Raw genomic sequence first — 22,988 nt, 5'->3', positions numbered from 1 at the left:
TTATGTCGCTATAGTACTCATTTTACTGTGGATATAGATACTTTTATACCTGTTTCCTCCAGCATCTTCACAAGGTCCTTTGCTGTTGTTCTGTGATTGATTTGCACTTTTCGCACCAAAGTACATTCATCTCTAGGAGACAGGACGCATCTCCTTCCTGAGCGGTATGAAGGCTGTGTGGTCCCATGGTGTTTATACTTCCGTACTATTGTTTGTACAGATGAACGTGGTACCTTCAGGCATTTGGAAATTGCACACAAGGATGAACCAGACATGTGGAGGTCTATAATTTTTTTCTGAGATCTTGGCTGATTTCTTTCGATTTACCATGATGTCAAGCAAAGAGGCACTGAGTTTGAAGGTAAGGCTTGAAATACATCCACAGGTCCACCTCTAATTGACTCAAATGATGTCAATTACCCTATCAGAAGCTTATAAAGCCATGACATAATTTTCTGGAATTTTCCAAGCTGTTTAAAAGCACAGTCAACTTAGTTTATGTAAACTTCTGACGCACTGGGATTGTGATACAGTGAATAATACAGTGGGGCAAAAAAGTATTTAGTCAGCCACCAATTGTGCAAGTTCTCCCACTTAAAAAGATGAGAGAGGCCTGTAGTTTTCGTCATAGGTACACGTCAACTATGACAGACAAAATGAGAAAAAAAAATCCAGAAAATCACATTGTAGGATTTGTAATGAATTTATTTGCAAATTATGGTGGAAAATAAGTATTTGTTCACCTACAAACAAGCAAGATTTCTGGCTCTCGCAGACCTGTAACTTCTTCTTTAAGAGGCTCCTCTGTCCTCCACTCGTTACCTGTATTAATGGCACCTGTTAGAACTTGTTATCAGTATAAAAGACACCTGTCCACAACCTCAAGCAGTCACACTCCAAACTCCACTATGGCCAAGACCAAAGAGCTGTCAAAGGACACCCGAAACAAAATTGTAGACCTGCACCAGGCTGGGAAGACTGAATCTGCAATAGGTAAGCAGCTTGGTTTGAAGAAATCAACTGTGGGAGCAATTATTAGGAAATAGAAGACATACAAGACCACTGATAATCTCCCTCGATCTGGGGCTCCACGCAAGATCTCACCCCGTGTGGTCAAAATGATCACAAGAATGGTGAGCAAAAATCCCAGAACCACACGGGGGGACCTAGTGAATGACCTGCAGAGAGCTGGGACCAAAGTAAAAAAGCCTACCATCAGTAACACACTACGCCGCCAGGGACTCAAATCCTGCAGTGCCAGACGTGTCCCCTGCTTAAGCCAGTACATGTCCAGGCCCGTCTGAAGTTTGCTAGAGAGCATTTGGATGATCCAGAAGAGGATTGGGAGAATGTCATATGGTCAGACGAAACCAAAATATAACTTTTTGGTAAAAACTCAACTCATCATAGGTACACTTCAACTATGACAGACAAAATTAGAAAAAAAATCCAGAAAATCACATTGTAGGATTTTTTATGAATTTATTTGCAAATGGTCATGGAAAATAAGTATTTGGTCAATAACAAAAGTTTTTCTCAATACTTTGTTATATACCCTTTGTTGGCAATGACACATATCAAACATTTTCTGTAAGTCTTCACAAGGTTTTCACACACTGTTGCTGGTATTTTGGCCCATTCCTCCATGCAGATCTCCTCTAGAGCAGTGATGTTTTGGGGCTGTCGCTGGGCAACACGGACTTTCAACTCCCTCCAAAGATTTTCTATGGGGTTGAGATCTGGAGACTGGCTAGGCCACTCCAGGACCTTGAAATGCTTCTTACGAAGCCACTCCTTCGTTGCCCGGGCGGTGTGTTTGGGATCATTGTCATGCTGAAAGACCCAGCCACGTTTCATCTTCAATGCCCTTGCTGATGGAAGGAGGTTTTCACTCAAAATCTCACGATACATGGCCCCATTCATTCTTTCCTTTACACGGATCAGTCGTCCTGGTCCCTTTGCAGAAAAACTGCCCCAAAGCATGATGTTTCCACCCCCATGCTTCACAGTAGGTATGGTGAACACCCGTCTGGTGTTCAACCTTCCCAAGTTCTCTCACGTCACCCCGCTCCTCCGCTCTCTCCACTGGCTTCCAGTTGAAGCTCGCATCCGCTACAAGACCATGGTGATTGCCTACGGAGCTGTGAAGGGAACGGCACCTCCATACCTTCAGGCTCTGATCAGGCCCTACACCCAAACAAGGGCACTGCGTTCATCCACCTCTGGCCTGCTGGCCCCTCTACCTCTGAGGAAGCACAGTTCCCGCTCAGCCCAGTCAAAACTGTTCGCTGCTCTGGCACCCCAATGGTGGAACAAGCTCCCTCACGACGCCAGGACAGCGGAGTCAATCACCACCTTCCGGAGAAACCTGAAACCCCACCTCTTTAAGGAATACCTAGGATAGGATAAAGTAATCCTTCTAACCCCCCCCCCCCTTAAAATATTTATATTTATAAAAGTTATATTTTGGTTTCATCTGACCATATGACATTCTCCCAATCCTCTTCTGGATCATCCAAATGCTCTCTAGCAAACTTCAGACGGGCCTGGACATGTACTGGCTTAAGCAGGGGGACACGTCTGGCACTGCAGGATTTGAGTCCCTGGCGGCGTAGTGTGTTACTGATGGTAGGCTTTGTTACTTTGGTCCCAGCTCTCTGCAGGTCATTCACTAGGTCCCCCCGTGTGGTTCTGGGATTTTTGCTCACCGTTCTTGTGATCATTTTGACCCCACGGGGTGAGATCTTGCGTGGAGCCCCAGATCGAGGGAGATTATCAGTGGTCTTGTATGTCTTCTATTTCCTAATAATTGCTCCCACAGTTGATTTCTTCAAACCAAGCTGCTTACCTATTGCAGATTCAGTCTTCCCAGCCTGGTGCAGGTCTACAATTTTGTTTCGGGTGTCCTTTGACAGCTCTTTGGTCTTGGCCATAGTGGAGTTTGGAGTGTGACTGTTTGAGGTTGTGGACAGGTGTCTTTTATACTGATAACAAGTTCTAACAGGTGCCATTAATACAGGTAACGAGTGGAGGACAGAGGAGCCTCTTAAAGAAGAAGTTACAGGTCTGCGAGAGCCAGAAATCTTGCTTGTTTGTAGGTGAACAAATACTTATTTTCCACCATAATTTGCAAATAAATTCATTACAAATCCTACAATGTGATTTTCTGGATTTTTTTTTTTCTCATTTTGTCTGTCATAGTTGACGTGTACCTATGACGAAAACTACAGGCCTCTCTCATCTTTTTAAGTGGGAGAACTTGCACAATTGGTGGCTGACTAAATACTTTTTTGCCCCACTGTAAGTGAAATAACCTGTCTGTAAACAATTGTTGGAAAAATTACTTGTGTCATGCACAAAGTAGATGTCCTAACCGACTTGCCAAATCTATAGTTTGTTAACAAGAAATGTGTGTAGTGGTTGAAAAACGAGTTTTAATGACTCCAACCTAAGTGTATATAAACTTCTGACTTCAACTGTAAATCAATCTCTAAATTTGCTGGGTTCAGCCAGGAATTGCCAGTCAGTCAGAAGGGCGAATTAAATGGTAGGAGTGACATCCCAGCTTCAAGTGGTATCGGAGACATACTCCTGTGTCCGTGAGAATCAGGGATCCCGCTCAATTACAAGCCATTTCGATCTATGGTGTCCACATATCGATTTATAAGCAAAAACGTCGGTCGGAACTGGTACGAGAACCATGCAGGTCCCCAAAACAGGGGACTTCACATCTATGAGGTTTTTTAAGATCTGGGACGAGAATTCTCTCTCCTTTAGTAAGAAGGCTACAGTACACCCTAGTATGGGTGTATAAGAGTTATCATTTTTATTCACCAAATGTGTTCAAAACACAGATTGTGTTACCATTCAATTCATTAGTTGTATCTCGTACCCTGACTAGTTCCAGAAGCAGCATAACTGTAGGCATGGGAAGTAATGTTCCTGTTCACAGATGATTGGATTTCCTCCTGACATTGTTTATGAAGAATGATTATGAGACGGTCATTAACCAACACTTCACGCAACTAATCATGCAGACCTGTGTGCGTGTTTGTTTGTGTGCCTGCGTGCGTGTGTTTGTGTCCATGTAATTGGAATGGGGGAAGAAATCCAATCAGCCTCATCTGCTTCCTCTTCCAGGTGGTCATTCACACGCATGCACGAATGCACGCACACACACACACACACACACACATGCGCACAAACACACACTTTCATGTTTCTTTCGACCCCATGAAATTGTATGGGGCTCATTTTGCTGGCATCGTAAATCTGTCTGTGAGTAACAAGAGAATGTTTCTTTTGAAAAGGTGTGCTGTGATATTCATTTGAAATGGGTCCTTCTCTCAAAGCAGCCGTGGCAGTATGAGTATGACGGTCTCAGGGGTATTACAGTTGTGCTTTGCTTTAGTTCAGCATGAACGTGAGCTGGGTTGTAGATTCACTGTACATGCTGCTGTTACCAGACATAGGTTCAAATAATATTTGATTTCTTTCAAGAGCTGCACACTAAGACTTTTCTGTAATTTCAACACTAAAACACTGTAAAATGCACAGTAAAATACCTTGAATTTGTTTTACAGAATTAATTATGGTGCATTGTGGAAAATGTTGTGGGCGGGGATAGAGTCTCTGTGTCACTAACATACAGTATTTGAAGACATGCCTTGTAAAAGGTGATATTTGTTGCACCTGTGAGTGAGAATGCTGTACCTCACATTTACATTTTAGTCATTTAGCAGACGCTCTTATCCAGAGCGACGTACAGTAGTGAATGCATACATTTCATACATTTTTTTCCCTTCGTACTGGCCCCCCGTGGGAATCGAACCCACAACCCTGGCGTTGCAAACACCATGCTCTACCAACTGAGCCACAGGAAGACCTCCACAGAATACAGTATTATACTGTATTTTAGGAATTATACAAACCTTGACCTGAAAATCTACAGTAATTTACTGGCCAATTACTGCCACTAATTTACTGTATTTCAGATTACAGTACCATACCGCATTTTTGGAGCGGTGTCTTTTAAAAGGCTATATTTGTTGCACCCGTTAGTGAGAATGCTGTACACATTTATGTGATATGTGGTAGTAGTTCCCTAATAATTAAATGTCTATTGGGGATAGATCAGAGGGTCAGTGGTTCTTCAACCTTGAATGGTTGAATATGTAACCATTTGTGTTTGATCTGTTTTGCCCTGTTATCACAACCAGTTTGGAAGCCTTTTTTTAGGCCTCTAGCAATGCAAGCAATATAAAACACCTAGTATTCATTAATATGCTGTAATATACAAATGCCTAGCATCCAACCTGCTTTCTCCAGTCCCTTGTAATTAGAGTTACATTTTGTACAAATAAGTTTCTTACAGTTTATTAGTCACTTTTAAGGTATTGTACTGTTTCCTTGCTTTGATATTTTAGTAATTTACAGGAAGCTGTTATCAAGTTACCGTGAACATCTCAGTAAAGTATTGGCACTATCGAGAGATGGTCAGAGATCATAAGATATCTTGTTGTAATCACAATTATTTTGAAGACCAGTGTATCTGTCACGTCCTGACCAGTAAAAGGGGTTATTTGTCATTGTAGTTTGGTCAGGGCGTGGCAGGGGGTGTTTGTTTTGTGTGTTTCGGTGTTTTTGGTTTATGTTCTATGTTATCTATTTCTGTGTTTATCTAGTTTGCTATTTCTATGTTGGGTTTTTGGCAATGACCTCCAATTAGAGACAGTTGGTTGTCGTTGTCTCTAATTGGAGGCCATATTTAGTTGAGTTTGTTTTCTCTTGTGTTTTGTGGGTGGTTATTTTCTGTATAGCCTGGGAGCCTTATGGAACTGTTTTTCGTCGTTTTGTTTATTTTGTTCAAGTGTTATCTTTAAATAAATTAAGAAGATGAGCACTTTACCTGCTGCGCCTTGGTCCAATCCTTACGACGCCCATGACAGTATCCTTAAATACAACATTTTCAGGAACTTACGCTGCGATCACTGTGAAATGTTATTTCTTCAACCTTGGTTGAATTCATCGACTGTATTTACGTATATTTTATTATGGATCCTCCATTAGCTGCTGCCAAGGCACAGTCTGTGCTGTTCCATAAGGTGTAGTTTTATCTGTTATTTTAATCAGATTTTACTGCTTGCATGAGTTATTTGATGTGGAATAGAGTTCCATGTAGTCATGGCTCTATGTAGTACTGTGTGTTTCCCATAGTCTGTTCTGGCTTTCGTGACTGTGAAGAGACCTCTGGTGGCATGTCTTGTGGGGTATGCATGGGTGTCTGATCTGTGGCTAGTCGTTTAAACAGACTACTCAGTGCAAAAATTGTCAAACACTCCAGTCACCCAAGTCATAGACTCTCTGCTACCTCCATGGCAATTGTTATTTTATTGTGTTACTTTTCATTTAAAAAATGACTTTGTTTATTTAGTAAATATTGTCTTTCTTAAACTGCACTGTTGGTTAAGGGCTTGTAAATAAGCATTTCATGGTAAGGTCTACTACACCTGTTGTATTCGGCACATGTGACAAATAAAATTTGATTTGATTCAACATGTCAATACTTCTCACAAATACAAGTAGTGATGAAGCTAATCGCTCATCTAGGGCTAGGGGGCAGTATTGACACGGCTGGATAAAAAAACATACCCGATTTAATCTGGTTACCACTCCTACCCAGTAACTAGAATATGCATATACTTATTACATATGGATAGAAAACACCCTAAATTTTCTAAAACTGTTTGAATGGTGTCTGTGAGTATAACAGAACTCATTTGGCAGGCAAAACCCTGAGACATTTTCTGACAGGAAGTGGATACCTGATGTGTTGTATTGCCTTTAAACCTATCCCATTGAAAAACACAGGGGCTGAGGAATATTTTGGCACTTCCTATTGCTTCCACTAGATGTCACCAGCCTTTACAAAGTGTTTTGAGTCTTCTGGAGGGAGATCTGACCGAACAAGAGCCATGGAACGATGATGTCCCATTAGACACCTGGCGCGCGAGTTCATGTTGGGTACCCTCGTTCCAATACGTTATAAAAGAGTATGCATTCGTCCACCTTGAATATTATTCATGTTCTGGTTAAAAAAGGCCCTAATGATTTATGCTATACAACGTTTGACATGTTTGAACGAACGTAAATATATTTTTTCCCCTCGTTCATGACGAAAGTCCGGCTGGCTTAGATCATGTGCTAACAAGACGGAGATTTTTGGACATAAATGATGAGCTTTTTTGAACAAAACTACATTCGTTATGGACCTGTGATACCTGGAAGTGACATCTGATGAAGAGAATCAAAGGTAATGGATTATTTACATAGTATTTTCGATTTTAGATCTCCCCAACATGAGGTCTAGTCTGTATCGCAACGCGTATTTTTCTGGGCGCAGTGCTCAGATTATTGCAAAGTGTGATTTCCCAGTAAGGTTATTTTTAAATCTGGCAAGTTGATTGCGTTCAAGAGATGTAAATCTATAATTCTTTAAATGACAATATAATATTTTACCAATGTTTTCTAATTTTAATTATTTAATTTGTGACGCTGACTTGACTGCCGGTTATTGGAGGGAAACGATTTCCTCAACATCAATGCCATAGTAAAACGCTGTTTTTGGATATAAATATGAACTTGATAGAACTAAAAATGCATGCATTGTCTAACATAATGTCCTAGGAGTGTCATCTGATGGAGATTGTAAAAGGTTAGTGCATCATTTTAGCTGGTTTTATGGTTTTGGTGACCCTGTCTTTGAATTGACAAAACATTACACACAACTCTTGTAAATGTACTGTCCTAACATACTCTAAATTTATGCTTTCGCCGTAAAACCTTTTTGAAATCGTAAAACGTGGTTAGATTAAGGAGATGTTTATCTTTCAAAGGGTGTAAAATAGTTGTATGTTTGAAAAATTTGAATTTTGACATTTATTTGGATTCAAATTTGCCGCTCTTGAAATGCACCTGCTGTTGATGGAGTGCACCACGGGTGGCACGCTAGCGTCCCACCTAGCCCATAGAGGTTAAACCAGGAGAGATTGACATGCATAGTATTAATGTTACCTCTCCATGTACATTTAAGGGCCAGCCATGCTGCTCTGTTCTGGGACAATTGTAATTTGCCTATGTCCTTCTTTGTGGCACTTGACCATATGACTGGACAGTAGTCCAGGTTTGGCAAAACTAGGGCCTGTAGGACTTGTTTTCTTGATAGCATTGTCAAGAAAGCAGAGCAGCACTTTATTACGGACAGACCTCTCCCCATTTTAGCTACCGTTGCATCAATAGCAGTATAGTCTCCTCAACTTGTTCAATTTCCACATTATTCAAAAAAATATTTAGTTGAGGCTTAGAGTTTGTCCCAAATACAAGGCTTTAAGTTTTTTTTAAATACTAGAAGCTGCCCTGGGGAATGCCTGACTCTACCTGGATTATGTTGGAGAGTCTTCTATTAAAGAACAGTCTTTGTGTTCTGTTAGACAGGTAACTCTCTATCCACAATATAGCAGGGGATGTAAAGCCATAACACATATGTTTTTCCAGCAGCAGGGTTATGATCGATAATGTCAAAAGCTGCACTGAAGTCTTACAGCTCCCAAAATCTTATTGTCAATTTCTCTCAGCCAATTATCATTTGTCTAAGTGTTTTACATGTTGAATGCCCTTCCCTATAAATTTGCTGAAAGTCGGTTGTTAATTTGTTTACTGTTGAAATAGCATTGTATCTGGTCAAACTGTTTTCTCCAAAAGTTTACTCAGAGTTGGTAACAGACTGATGGGTCAGCTGTTTGAGTGCTTTGCTGTTCTTGGATAGCAGAAATACTTTTGCTTCCTTCCTGGCCTGAGGGCTCACACTTTCCTGTAGACTTAGATTGAAGAGATGGCAGATAGTAGTGGCAAAATAGTTCGCTATCATCCTCAGTCATTTTTCGTCCAAGTTGTCAGATCCAGGTGGTTTGTCATTAATGATAGAAAACAATACATTTTTTCACCTTTTTCACGCTAGGTCTGGATAATATTTATTGAATAAATTTGATTCATTTGAATGTATGTTTTTGCGCAATATTCCAAATGCGTATATCGCAAGAACCAAGGTTTTTTTGTATCTTTCATTTTTTTCAACGTTTATGTCCACTTGTTCTCATGTTGTCTTTTTGGTCTCGTCTCATTCGTTCCTTCTGTGATGTGTGCACCTTCCTATTTACAACACAGATCTGAATATAATGACGAGATGTTCATGTCTCTGCCCTAACAATCAAAGTTGTTGTCCCAAAGGCACGAAGGCAGGCGACAAGCTTCCCAGCTAGCACAGTGGATCTGGGCCGATTCCGGCTGAGAGTAGGGGCACACGGCTGAGATTCAGACTCAGCCAACGTCATGTGGACCGAGTCTTGGCCGTCTTCAGCAGTATTACTTATGGCTAGCGTGCAGGGATTGAGCTTGGGCCGATTCCGGTGTGAGTTATCTCGCCCAAATGTATATCTTACTTGGGGCTCGGTCGAATCCTGTATGAGTTATCTGGCCCAAATGTACAGTGGCTTGCGAAAGTATTCATCCCCCTTGGCATTTTTTCTATTTTGTTGCCTTACAACCTGGAATAAAAATTGATTTTTAAGGGGATTGTATCATTTGATTTACACAACATGCCTACCCCTTTGAAGATGTAAAATATTTTTGGGGGTGAAACAAACAAGAAATAAAACAAGAAAACAGAAAACTTGAGCGTGCATAGCTATTCATCCCCCTAAAGTCAATACTTTGTAGAGCCACCTTTTGCAGCAATTACAGCTGCAAGTCTCTTGGGGTATGTCTCTATAAGCTTGGCACATCTAGCCACTGGGATTTTTTCCCATTCTTCAAGGCAAAACTGCTCCAGCTCCTTCAAGATGGATGAGTTCCGCTGCTGTACAGCAATCTTTAAGTGTCATATCACAGATTCTCAATTCTCAATAGGGTCATTGTCCTGCTGGAAGGTGAACCCCCATCCCAGTCTCATATCTCCGGAAGACTGAAACAGGTTTCCCTCAAGAATTTCCCTGTATTTAGTGCCATCCATCATTCCTTCAATTCTGACCAGTTTCCCAGTCCCTGCCGATGGAAAAACATCCCCACAGCATGCCACCACCATGCTTCACTGTGGGGATGTTGTTCTCCAGACATAGGATTTTCCTTGATGGCCAAATAGCAAAATTTTTGTCTCATCGGACCAGAATATCTTCTTCCATATGTTTGGGTAGTCTCCCACATGCCTTTGGCGAACACCAAACGTGTTTGCTTATTGTTTTCTTTAAGCAATGGATTTTTTTCTGGCCACTCTTCCGTAAAGCCCAGCTCTGTGGAGGCCACGACTTAAAGTGGTCCTATGGACAGATACTCCAATCTCCGCTGTGGAGCTTTGCAGCTCCTTCAGTGTTATCTTTGGTCTCTTTGATGCCTCTCTGATTAATGCCCTTGCGTGGTCCGTGAGTTTTGGTGGGCAGCCCTCTCTTGCCAGGTTTTCCATGGTGCTCCGTGGGATGTTCAAAGTTTCGGATATTTTTTATAACCCAACCCTGATCTGTACTTCTCCACAACTGTGTCCTTGACCTGTTTGGAGAGCTCCTTGGTCTTCATAGTGCCTCTTGCTTGGTGGTGCCCCTTGCTTAGTAGTGTTGCAGACTCAGGGGCCTTTCAGAACAAGTATATATATACTGGGATCTTATGATAGATCATGTGACACTTAGATTGCACACAGATGGACTTTAATTAACTAATTATGTGACTTCTGAAGGTAATTGGTTGCACAAGATATTATTTAGGGGCTTCATAGAAAATGGGGTGAATACATATGCACGCACCACTTTTCCATTCATTATTTTTTAGAATTTTTTGAAAAAAGTTACTTTTTTCCTTTCACTTCACCAATTTGGACTATTTTCTGTATGTCTATTACATGAAATCCATTTTAATTACAGGTTGTAATGAAACAAAACAGGAAAAACACCAAGGGCGGTGAATACTTTTGCATGGGGCACGGTGCGATTCCAGGGATAGTTATCTGGCCCAAATGTATTACTTGGGGCTTGGGCCGATTGGGGCTACTCTCTAGCAGATGATTACATGGGCTGCTTTATATAATTAACATTTAATTATTTATTTTTCGATATTTTCTCATTGTTTCTGTGATAAAAAATACAATTAACATTTAAATGAAATTCTTTAAGAATCCTGTGTAGTATTTTAGTATTTTGATACTTTGTGCAAGGCAATTGATAAGCTGCGCCTCCCAAGTGGGGCAGCGGTCTGAGACACTGCATCCAGTCCAAACTGCCTTGCTACAGATGCTGGTTTGAGACCTGTGCCGGCCGTGACCGGGAGACCTATGAGTTGATGCACAATTGGCCAACGTAGTTCGAGTTAGTGGAGTGTTTGGCTGGCTGGCATGTCATCGCGCTTTAGCGACTCCTGTGGCGGGCCATGCACATGTTTTTTTTTTTGTGGATGGGTATAATTTGTATGTATAAATTCTAGGATTCTGGTAAAAAGTCTGCTGAAATCCGGTAGACAGAAACTGCCCAATGTACTTGGGCCGATTCTGGGCAGTCATTCATTTTGATTCCGGGCCGAGTCTGACACCCGATTCTGAGCCGATTCAATCAGTTCCGGCCCCCCAGAAGAGGGCCTCATCTTGGCCGATTCCTCATTGCTAGCTGGGTTAGGTCTAAAATATGCCCATAGATACGCATTGGGCTTATTTTGGACACATTTTGGCAAGAGTGAAACCTAACCACCTCTTCCTCTCTGTTTACACACACACAGACCAAGTACCACTCCCTGCCATGCACACTAAGTTGAGAGATCACTTCTTCCTCTCTGACAAGCGGTTTCAGCTCACTATTTGCATTTGAGGATTCGTCCAACAGAATCTGTCATGTGGACACCGAAATACATTGAGACATTATTTTGCTGTAAGAGGAGAAGTTATATAAATTCTATAAGGAAACTGCCAACTCGTTCTCATTCTGAGAAATAAGGTAGGCCACTTGATTTCAACATCTGAACAAAGTGGACAGGCTATCCTGCTGTTCAAACAGTTGGAGACAGAAAGAAGCGTGTGTTCATAACAATAAATCTGTTCTGCCTTGTTAGCTAGCAAATAGATCCAATTGAAATAAAGATCAGCTGGGTACTTATTAGCATGTGGGCTTTTGCTTGAGAGATTGTTTATGAGACCTGTGGTAACTTTCTATAATGTCTGCTAGAATAAGTTATTATTAGTGAATGTGCTTTATGCATGGTTCTGGTCAAATTTGTAACAAAAAGGGCATTTTCATAGACAGACTTGAAAGCCAGATCAGTGATTATTGCAAAAAAGCAGGTTAAACTATTTTGACAAAATATTTAAATTATTATTGGGGCTTATACTTAGCCCAGAATTCATTATATTATTGCTGACTGTTTTAAATGTATTGTGACTTCAATTGTTCAACATCTTATTTTGAGAAATATATATATATATATATATCTAACTCAGGTTCATAAGCGTATGATTACTGCTGACAATATCTGTCGGATTGACAGAGGTATTTAGGGAGTTAGAGGGACATAAATTAGGTTACTTACATTATGACTGCCAACACCCCTGGGACAATGTACATTTGCAGCAGCAATACGACAATTCAGCGACACAATGGCAAGGATTATCTGAGCAGGGCTTGGGTCACTGATAAGTCATTGTCTCAATGCAGCCTTGAAATGCACGGACAGGGTCCAGGAACCAAGATGATTTGGATGGACTCCTTCCAGGACAAGAGCATTGGACAAGAGAGGCTGCTAATTAAACAAAATGTTAATGTAAAAATTAAAACGTGCTAAGAACACTGGGTAATATGTCACTGGGTAATTACAGTAATATGATGTAATTATATTTGCTACTGTAATTAGATTACAGTAACATGCTTGGTAAAATATTGGTACCATAAATGGATTACAGTAGCTGTACTGTAACAGAAATTCCAGTAACTTACTGACCAATTGCTGCCAGTAAGTTACTGTAAAATTTAAAGGAAATGTTTTACAATGCAGTCTAAGGTTTTTTCTGTGCTCAGTTGAGGCACTATTTATAAGTAGTCACTACCAATCTCAATTAAACAAATGAATGCATCCTGTTTTAGTTCGGCTTGACTGAGACACATACGTGGACTCTACAGGCTGCTGTAAACAGGTTGTAAGTGGACGGCCAGAGAGATTGATTCTGTATTTAGTTGAAGCACCGTTCAGTCATAAGCAATCAGTACCAAGCTCAAGAAAACACTGTCACTAGCTCCTTCAACTCCAGACAATACGCTTTGGATAAAAGTTTGCAGCATTAACTCACTTTTTCATTATTTTTTATATACATTTTGTTTCATGCTTTCTTGTTGGTGACTTGCAATTTAAGGGGCATTAGATTGCTCCAACCTGAAGAACTGGTTAAGGGTCAGACATACCAATAAATCTGACTGTCGATAGGTACTTAGCACCTCTGCCCAGAGTGTCGGTAGTTAACTTTTTGTTGTTCATGTAAAACTGTTCTACCGCAGATTTAGTTTGTTTAAATCCTACAGGCCACCAGGTGGAAGTAGCTTGTTCGGCTTGTGCCTGCTGTAGCTAATGTAAGCTAACTAGCAAGATGACGGTAAAGTTGTTGCTAGTTAGCTAGAATTTGAAGTAATCCCTTGTTGATACTAACCAGATGGCCACAACTAGATAACTAGCGTAATTAAATCACAAAGGATTAAAAAAATGTACGAAGCAGCTGCCAGTTAGCTGTCAATTGGCTAGCAAGCTCTGTTATGCTAACTGACGATGCTAACCATTTTGCTAACATTAGCTTGCAAGCGAACTGGCACTGGTAATATGGGATAATGGAGAGTGAATTGCATTATTTCTTCATCTTGCTAGATAGCTAGCTTGTTAAAGCATTTAGTGTTCTGTGCATTTTGCTGCATTTACCACCCCATTCTTTTCATATGAAGTGTACACTACATGACCAAAAGTATGTGGACACCTGCTCGTCAAACATCTCGTTCCAAAATCATGGGCATTAACATGGAGTTTGTCCCTCCTTTGCTGCTATAACAGCCTCCACTCTTCTGGAAAGGATTTCCACAAGAGCATTAGTGAGGTCGGGCACTGATGTTGGGCAATTAGGCCTAGCTCGCAGTTGGCGTTCCAATTCATCCCAAAGGTGTTCGATGGGTTTGAGGTCAGGGCTCTATGTAGGCCAGTCAAGTTCTTCCACACTGATTGCGACAAACCATTTCTGTATGGACCTCGCTTTGTGCACAGGGGCATTGTCATGCAGGAAAGGGCCTTCCCAAACTGTTTGTTCAAAGTTGGAAGCGCAGAATCGTCTAGAATGTCATTGTATGCTGTAGCGTTAAGATTTCCCTTCACTGGAACTAAGGGGCATAGCCTGAACCATGAAAAACAGCCACAGACCATTATTCCTCCTCCACCAAACTTTACAGTTGGCACTATGCATATGGCCAGGTAGCGTCCGTCGAACTGCCAGATGATTAAGCGTGAATCATCACTGCAGAGAATGTGTTTCTACTGCTCCAGAGTCAAATGGCGGTGAGCTTTACACCACTCCAGCCGACGCTTAGCATTGCACATTGGTAATTTTAAGCTTGTGTGCAGCTGCTCGGTCATGGAAACCCATTTCATGAAGCTCCTGACAAACAGCCTGCACTTCCTTGCTTCCAGAGGCAGTTTTCAACTCAGTATTGAGTGTTGCAACCAAAGAAAGACAATTCTTACGTGCTTTAGCACTAGGCGGTCACGTTCATTGAGCTTGTGTGGCCTACCACTTCATCACTGAGCCGTTGTTTCTCCTAGATGTTTCCACTTCACAAAACAGCACTTACAGTTGACCGGGGCAGTTCTAGCAGGGCAGAAATTTGACGAACTTACTTGTTGGAAAGGTGGCATCCAATGACGGTGCCACGTTGAAAGTCACTGAGCTTTCAGTAAGGCCATTCTATTACCAATGTTTGTCTATGGAGATTGCATGGCTGTGTGCTCGATTTTATACACCTGTCAGCAACGGGCGTGGCAGAAATAGCCAAATCCACTAATTTGAATGGGTTTCCACATATTTTTGTATATAGTGTATGTGACTGCCTACAGTAGCTAGCTAACTTATGAGCAGGTGTACATTATCAAACTGAACCTAACAAATCAAAAACTTATTCAAGCACAAAATGCCTTAGCTAGATGTAAAAGATGTAAAGACTTGTTCTAGAAAAAAAAGCTCTATTCTGCACATGGTTGGCAGGTCTAGCTACATTTTCCAGTTAAATTACCACTCAAAACTCACCCAGAAGTCCTTAAAACTAGCCCAACATTTGTTGGTTGCAACAAGTGGTCTTGCCACATTTATCCAATAGGAGTCTCCATAATGGCAATCTAAATACACTGGTACAATTGCTTTACCTTGTTCTCTGCATTCTTTGTTATTGGTTTATGACACCAAATGATTTAATCTGAACTATAGAATGATTCATAGTTAATGGCTAAGATGATTTTTTTGTTTGTTCAGAAAACATTATTGTGAAATGGTGTTAACACAATGTTAAACATTGAAATAGTGTTAATACAAGTCACATTGCTATTTTGTTTTTGTATTTTCAACTGGAGTATAAAAATCGAAATGCCCCAACAGTTTGCTTTATTGGCTACTTTAATTTAATAAAATATGTAAATTCATGTATTGCTCCAGCCGGATATCCCAGTCATCCATCCCTTGGAGCAAGTTGGAAAGGAAAGAGAGAGAGGAGATCCATCATGAGTCCAGTACATCAAGAGTTTTATTCTAATAGTAGGGGTGGATTACACCAGGAAAAGGCCCTACTTTTTCCATTTTTCTTGTCATATCTCTAGGCTCCCCCACGTGGAGGTTCGTGCTCTCTGATTGGCTCAAAGTCAAGACCTCAACCACTGAAGAGCATTGCGATTCTACAAGTAGACACGGAAGATTTGTCTGTACCAGGTTGGTACACTGTAGGGAAGTATTTTGTTCTAGCAAGAGGGAATGGCCTCCTGCTGTGCTAAGTACCTACCATAGTCAGATTTCTCGGTGTGTCTGTACCATTATTTGAATGGTCTTTACTGTAGCTCTATTCTATTTGTTCAGACAGGTTGAGTTTAAACTGAAAATCAATGAGTGCTCTTATTAAACTCCTTCACCTCACAAACAGGATTAGCGTTCCAGCTGGTTAGAGAGAGTCAGTCTGCATGTTTTCAGGCAAATAACGACTTCTACATACTCAAGACATGCTTTGCTAAACCCCCACCCAACCCAACCCCTCTGTCTCTCTGTCTTCTCTTTCCTTCTCGGACGCTCAGTGCCAGGTTAGGTGGGAGAGACGTGGAGGAGTCTGGTTCTACCTGTGTAAAATCAAACCTGCAACGAACCCTCTCATTGGCTCAGACCCCTGAAAACACCTCCCCTAAAACCCTGGCTTGAAACTCAACACCTGTGACGTCACAGTCTAGCATTGGCAGTGGCTTTGCTGGCCTGTTCAGAACTCTGTGGGTATTCATTGGAGAGTGTCCCAGGAGAGATCGAGCTCCAGTGACCCCAGCAAGGCTCCCACACCGTTGGTAGGATTCAGTCGAATCTTTACAGACGGTGGTCATTTCACACAGCACAGTAAGGAGAGGGCCAGGCAGCTCGAGGCAAAGGAGTAAAAAACACAATCAGAGTTAGACTACTTAGCAGCCAACCTGAAATGCTGCAACCTTCCTTCTTTACCAGTTTGTTTCCCTCCACCTGTAGTGGCTAGTCCCCACCACACTGGGCTCTCTCTCTCTCTCTCTCTCTCTCTCTCTCTCTCTGACTTCAAACTGTCTGAGGTTTTGTGCTAAAGGACTAAAGGATATTGAGTAGAATCTTGTATGTATTTTTGAGGAATGACAGCAGTTTCAAAGACAAGTTTTATTTCCTGAGGAGTTTCCTTTATTGTGTATTTTTCATTTGGACCTTGAAATGGGTAAGTGTGGCTCTTTACTGCATTTCGTTTTGTTGTTCTGAAAATGTATTATATAGCAGAAGTGGTCAAGTGCAAAGAATTTGATGGAAAGTTGGTATTGGATGAATTTATATTTTGGTGATTAAAGCGATTCTCAGTTTTCTAGGTGTTATTTTATCTAGAGCCAGATTTGTATGTCTGGTCTTGTTAGAATTGCAAATTCTGAATTCAACTGTTTCTGTCTGTTAACAAAGTAACCCCACCTGGTCAAAGTAAACACACGTACAAACACACAAAGCAGTCACAGAGTGTTGACTAAAGACTAGCGCTTCTAATAGTTGTCCTCTGGCCAATCTTTGCCCTGAGATACCTGTACTAAGGTGAGACTGAGTTGCCAAGTTGAGAGTTTGTCTGTGAGCATGTAGATTCAAGATGCCTGTGTGTGTTCTCCATGAGTCCCCGTCTCCCACGGTAATATTAGCATACTTCACCCAAAACCAGTATCTATACTATCCCTGTAGTTTTTTAAATAACAACCTCAGTTTTAGACAGAAAGCTATATTTGTTTCGTAACTTGGCGTTATGCGGTACTTAAAGATTCAAGAGGTTAAATAAAGCAACTGTAATTCAATTTTACATTGTGCCTGCATGCTTAGGAAAATCAAAGTATATTATTCTCAAGATAAGGAATGAAAGCATAATTATTTGTGAATGTTCCGCATGAAAGATAGTATACAGTGTGTGGCTTAATGAAAGCATTCATTTGTTTTCAAAAGGGATATACACTACCGTTCAGAAGTTTGGAGTCACTTAGAAATAGGAGCTAGCAAGAGGACAAGTACATTAGAGTGTCTTGTTTGAGAAACAGATGCCTCACAAGTCCTCAACTGACAGCTTCATTAAATAGTACTCGCAAAACACCAGTCTCTACGTCAACAGTAAAGAGGCAACTCCGGGATGCTGGCCTTCTAGGCAGAGTTCCTCTGTCCAGTGTCTGTGTTTTTTGCCCATCTTAATCTTTTCTTTTTATTGGCTAGTCTGAGATATGGCTTTTTCTTTGCATCCCAGAGTCGCCTCTTCACTGTTGACGTTGAGGACTTGTCCTCTTGCTCAGTTGTGCACCGGGGCCTCCCACACCTCTTTCTATTCTGGTTAGAGCCAGTTTGCGCTCTTCTGTGAAGGGAGCAGTACACAGCGTTGTACGAGATCTTCAGTTTCTTGGCAATTTCTCACATGAAATAGCCTTCATTTCTCAGAACAAGAATAGACTGATGAGTTTCAGAAGAAAGGTCTTTGTTTCTGGCCATTTTGAGCAAGTAATGGAACCCACAAATGCTGATGCTCCAGATACTCAACTAGTCTAAATAAGGCCAGTTTTATTGCTTCTTTAAATCAGCACAATAGTTTTAAGCTGTGCTAACATAATTGTAAAAGGGTTTTCTAATGATCAATTAGCCTTTTTAAATTATGAACTTAGATTAGCTAACACAATGTGCCATTGGAACACAGATGTGATGGTTGCTGATAATGGGCCTCTGTACTCCTATGTAGATATTCCATTAAAAAATCTGCAGTTTCCAGTTGCAATAGTCATTTACAAAATTAACAATGTCTACACTGTATTTCTGATCAATTTGATGTTATTTTACTGGACAAAAAATGAGCTTTTCTTTCAAAACAAGGACATTTCTAAGTGACCCCAAACTTTTTAAAGGTAGTGTAAGTAGTCAAATGAAACAAAGAAAATAGGCCAGTTTCTATGAACTGGTGAACCCATCCTTCTTTCATTGATAATTCATTCCTTTCATTCCTTGAACAAGCTGTCTCTTACTTTGTTCACCAGAGAACTGGGAGCTTCTCAAGGGAGAGATTGCATTTCAGCAGCTAGGCATACGGATGTGTCCCAAATGGCACCCTATTCCCTATGTAGTGCACATCTTTTGACAAGGGCCCATATGGAATAGGATGCCATTTGGGGCACAGGCTACATCTTTCAACCAGCCTATTGTAAGCAGGCTAATTCAACAGTCCCTCTTTACAGTCTGTTAGTCTTTTATTTAGAGAAGTCACCATTTACCTCTTGGTGGCCTATATGTTGCTATATCTCACTCTGGGGCTTCGTCACAGCCAGCTAGCTCCTATTCATAATGACACAGTCTGTGTGTGTGCAGGTGACCCCTAGCTAACAGAGGAAAAATCCCTAAGGGTCCATACAGGCAGTGAACAAATTCCAGTAGTGAGCAGTTCTGGACACAAATCGGTGCACCTGGCACCTTCTACCATACCCTGTTCAGCCCCTGAGCCCCACGTCTGCCTGTGTCATCCACCCTGGCCCCCAGCCTGGTGCCATACAGCAGGAATCTGAGAGCAGGCTTTGCTGTGCTCACGGCAGGTTAATTGCGTTGCAGATTCCTCCACTAATGGAGCTAATCCCTGTAAAACAACACATTTCACATTTGAGGAGTCTATGTTTGTGTTCTAGTCTGCAGGTTAGCGTGTTTCATCATGAATCTTGGTTCTGAATGCAGCTCTGCACAGTGGTCACTAAATCTGATTTTAACCCTAACACTAACCTTAACAATAATTTTAACCTCATGCTAACCCTAGTGCCTAACCCTTTCCTTTCTTCAGGATTGGTGGGTCCCCTGCGGGACGGTTGAGCTAACATAGGCTAATGCGATTAGCATGAGGTTGTAAGTAACAAGAACATTTCCCAGGACATAGACATATCTGATATTGTCAGAAAGCAAAAAATCTTGTTCATCTAACTGCAGTGTCCAATTTACAGTAGCTATTACAGTGAAATAATGCCATGCTATTGTTTGAGGAGTGCACAATTTCGAACATGAAAAGTTATAAATAAACAAATTAGGCACATTTGGGCTGTCTTGATACAACATTTTAACAGAAATGTAATGGTTCATTGGATCAGGCTAAAACTTTGCCCATACACTGCGGCCATCTAGTGGCCAGTATCTACATTTCACCTGGGCTGGAATAATATATTATAGCCTTTCTCTTGCATTTCAAAGATGATGGTACAAAAAAAATACAAAAACATTTGTTTTCTTTGTATTATGTTTTACTTAATCTAATGTATTATATTCTCCTACACCTCTCACGTAGAGAGAGACACATTTATGGAAAGACACTCGTGACTTACACACAGAATATACACGCACACAAAGACATACAAGCAAGAACGTACATGCACGCACAGACACAGGTTGTAGCCTGGGGTTTAAGTGTAACGGTTTACCATAGTTTGATGTGGATCAAACCAAAGTTTCTCTGTAACACTAGTAATTTGGTTTTCTTATGAAGGCAGTCTTTCTGTTTATGTCTCTGCTCTTTGAAGTGGGGATTCAAAGGCCTCTCCCTCCAACCATAAGCTTTTGAAGAAGATTTCAAAATAGATGGAATTTAATCACCATTTGATTATCAAGCCTTAGCTATTTCTGATAGTGACTGTCTGAGTCCCAAATAACATCCAACACAAAAATTGTATAGTGCTTCAAAAATAGTGCACTGCGTAGGGAATGCCATGTTCAAAAAGTGAATGTATTGCTCATCTTGTCTGAAATGGGAGCCGCCCATCTGGCAGTTGGACACACCAATTAGGCTTGATCCGGCTCATGCTTGTCAAAGTTTTTTATAAACCAGTGTTCATCCCCATTCTGAACCACAAAGTAACCTATAAGACAATGAACACGTGAGGCAATAGAGTGCCTGTATGAGCAGGGGCTCTTTTGTGGTCGAGGCTCTCTAAACTTTCTCAACTCATTTACCTAAAACAATATTTTTTCTCTCCCATGTCTTGACACTGTTATTGATATGGAGGTTTGTGTCAGTGTACCGGGAAGCCTCTCCATCAAGTCTCCCCTCTTCTTCATTTTCTCTTCACTTCTATTGGCCACCTCAGTAACTCAGCAACGGGTGAAACCATGAAGTGTCTTTGAAATGGTATAAGGAGATGTGATGGTGAAGGCCCAACCTGGGAGTGTCCCCCCAAATGGCACCCCATTCCCTTTATAGTACACTACTTTTGACCAGAGCCCTATGGGCCCTGGTCAAAAGTAGTGCACTAAAAAGAGAGTAGGGGGCCATTTGGGACACATTATAGGCTCCATCCAGAGAGCAACAGACAGGCTGAGGATTCCTGTCCAGACACGCCATGTGAATGCAGAGAGAGCTGGCTGTGATGACTGTGTCCTAAGAGAAAACAGCCATACTGCATTTATGTTCACTTCACAAGCCTGGCAGTTAGCACAATGTAACAATAAAATTGAGGTATTGTATGGGGGATGGGTTCTTTAAGTATGTTTCATCATTCATGTACAGTACAGTGGTTCTTCCTTTAAAAGTTTTGAGCTTATGCTGCGACCATTTGTGGTAGATGGTGGCAGATTGTGGAAAATTGTGTCATTCTGGCAACAATGGCTGACACTTTAATAATGTGTCATAGAATTCTGCGGCACCCCGCAAGCTGTGCTGCAGTACCCCACAACTGTTAAAGGAAGAACCACTGTATTTGTGTGATTCATCTATGATTCGTGTATGAGACATGCATGACACGTGTCGTGAAAACCTTCTCTGCCTTTTCTCACAGTTAATCAAATTATACATTTAGGCAATGCATTAAGGCTAATTAGGCTACATTTGACTATTATTGATAGCTAGCTAGCTACATTGATAGCTAGCTAGCTGCTCTGAAGCAGAGCAGAATCACGCTGATATGCAGTGCCTTCAGGAAGTATTCATACCCCTTGACTTATTCCACACTTAGTTGTGTTACAGCCTGAATTCAAAAATGGATTACATTTTTATCTCACCCATCTACACAAAATACCCCATAATGACAAAGTGGGAACATATTTTTTGACATTTTTGCAAACTTATTGAAAATAAAATACAGAAATATATCATTTACGTCAGTGGAGGCTGCTGAGGGGAGGACGGCTCATAATAATGGCCGGAATGGAGTGAATGGAATTGTATCAAACCATCTTTTTTGGTGCGGGGGTGGTTATGTGTTTGATACCATTTCATTTATTCCATTCCAGCCATCTAAGAGCTTTGGATACCTGGATTGTACAATATTTGTGACACACCACCTGGATTTGGTCTTATGTAGCAACATTTGAAATTGTGTTTTTTACATTGGATAAAAGTAGAGACTACAAAATAGTATATCATAAACTGCATTTGAGGAACAATGGAAAAGTAATTCTGCTTTGAAAGTTGATAAACTTGTAAACTAACTTTTGAGAAAATGGCCTTTGAATATTTTGGTATCTAGTGAAGAGCTATTCTTTGTCTACACCCATTCAGCATTGTTCACACCCTCTTAAGCTTTTGCCCCACCCATCTCATTTCGCTGTCGGAGCGTTCAGAGCGCACAGTTGATGCTCTGGCCGATGATTTGTTTACCTCTCGATAACAATAAAACAGCCTAACCAGCTCTGCTGGCAACAATTTCATTACGCTTTTTTGCCAATGTTTACTGACACCGGCCATATTCAATGGGTGTTGTACACTTTAGCTAAAGACATGTAGCTAGCTAGCTACATAAACAATGAACCTAGCTAGGTAAACAACGTATAAGATTACAAACTATGTAACATTAGCTAACGAGCCATCCAGCTAACATTAGCTAGTTAAACAACAATGAACATAGTGCCAAATCATGTTGTTTTTACCCTGCATGAATCTGCTGGGAGCTAACCAACCAGGTTCAATGTTAGCTAACTAATATTAGGCTCTAACTAGCAAAGCTAATGGCTCTGGGATATTAATAATAACTTCAAACACGTAACATTGGCTAAGGAGCCAGCCAGCTAATGTTAGCTAGCTAGCGAACAGTACACTTTAGCTTGAAATGAGACCACTTTCTGTCAAAATTAGAAATGTGTAATGTCTGAAAATGTATCTAGCTAGAACAGCTTACCGGTATACTTCATCATGCGTCATGGACGTGTCTCC

The 22,988-nt window shown here is 41.0% G+C and overlaps 1 protein-coding gene across 20 annotated transcripts in view; it reads left to right on the top strand.

Moving 5' to 3' along the window:
- LOC106584181 (receptor-type tyrosine-protein phosphatase F) overlaps positions 1–22,988 on the top strand; it is a 423,412-nt gene that overhangs the window by 75,480 nt on the left and 324,944 nt on the right. The window contains exon 1 of one of the 20 annotated variants that reach the window (XM_014169137.2): positions 16,553–17,027. The exons of the other annotated variants lie outside the window; for them this stretch is intronic. The gene's annotated coding sequence lies outside the window, so the exon portion shown is untranslated. Of the gene's footprint in view, positions 1–16,552; positions 17,028–22,988 lie in introns of those variants that run through there. 20 annotated transcript variants of the gene reach the window in all.

Source organism: Salmo salar, chromosome ssa23, assembly GCF_905237065.1.
Source record: "Salmo salar chromosome ssa23, Ssal_v3.1, whole genome shotgun sequence".
Lineage (NCBI taxonomy): Eukaryota > Metazoa > Chordata > Actinopteri > Salmoniformes > Salmonidae > Salmo > Salmo salar.
Note: the sequence above shows the minus strand (reverse complement) of the source record. Positions and strands in the feature narration are given on the sequence as shown.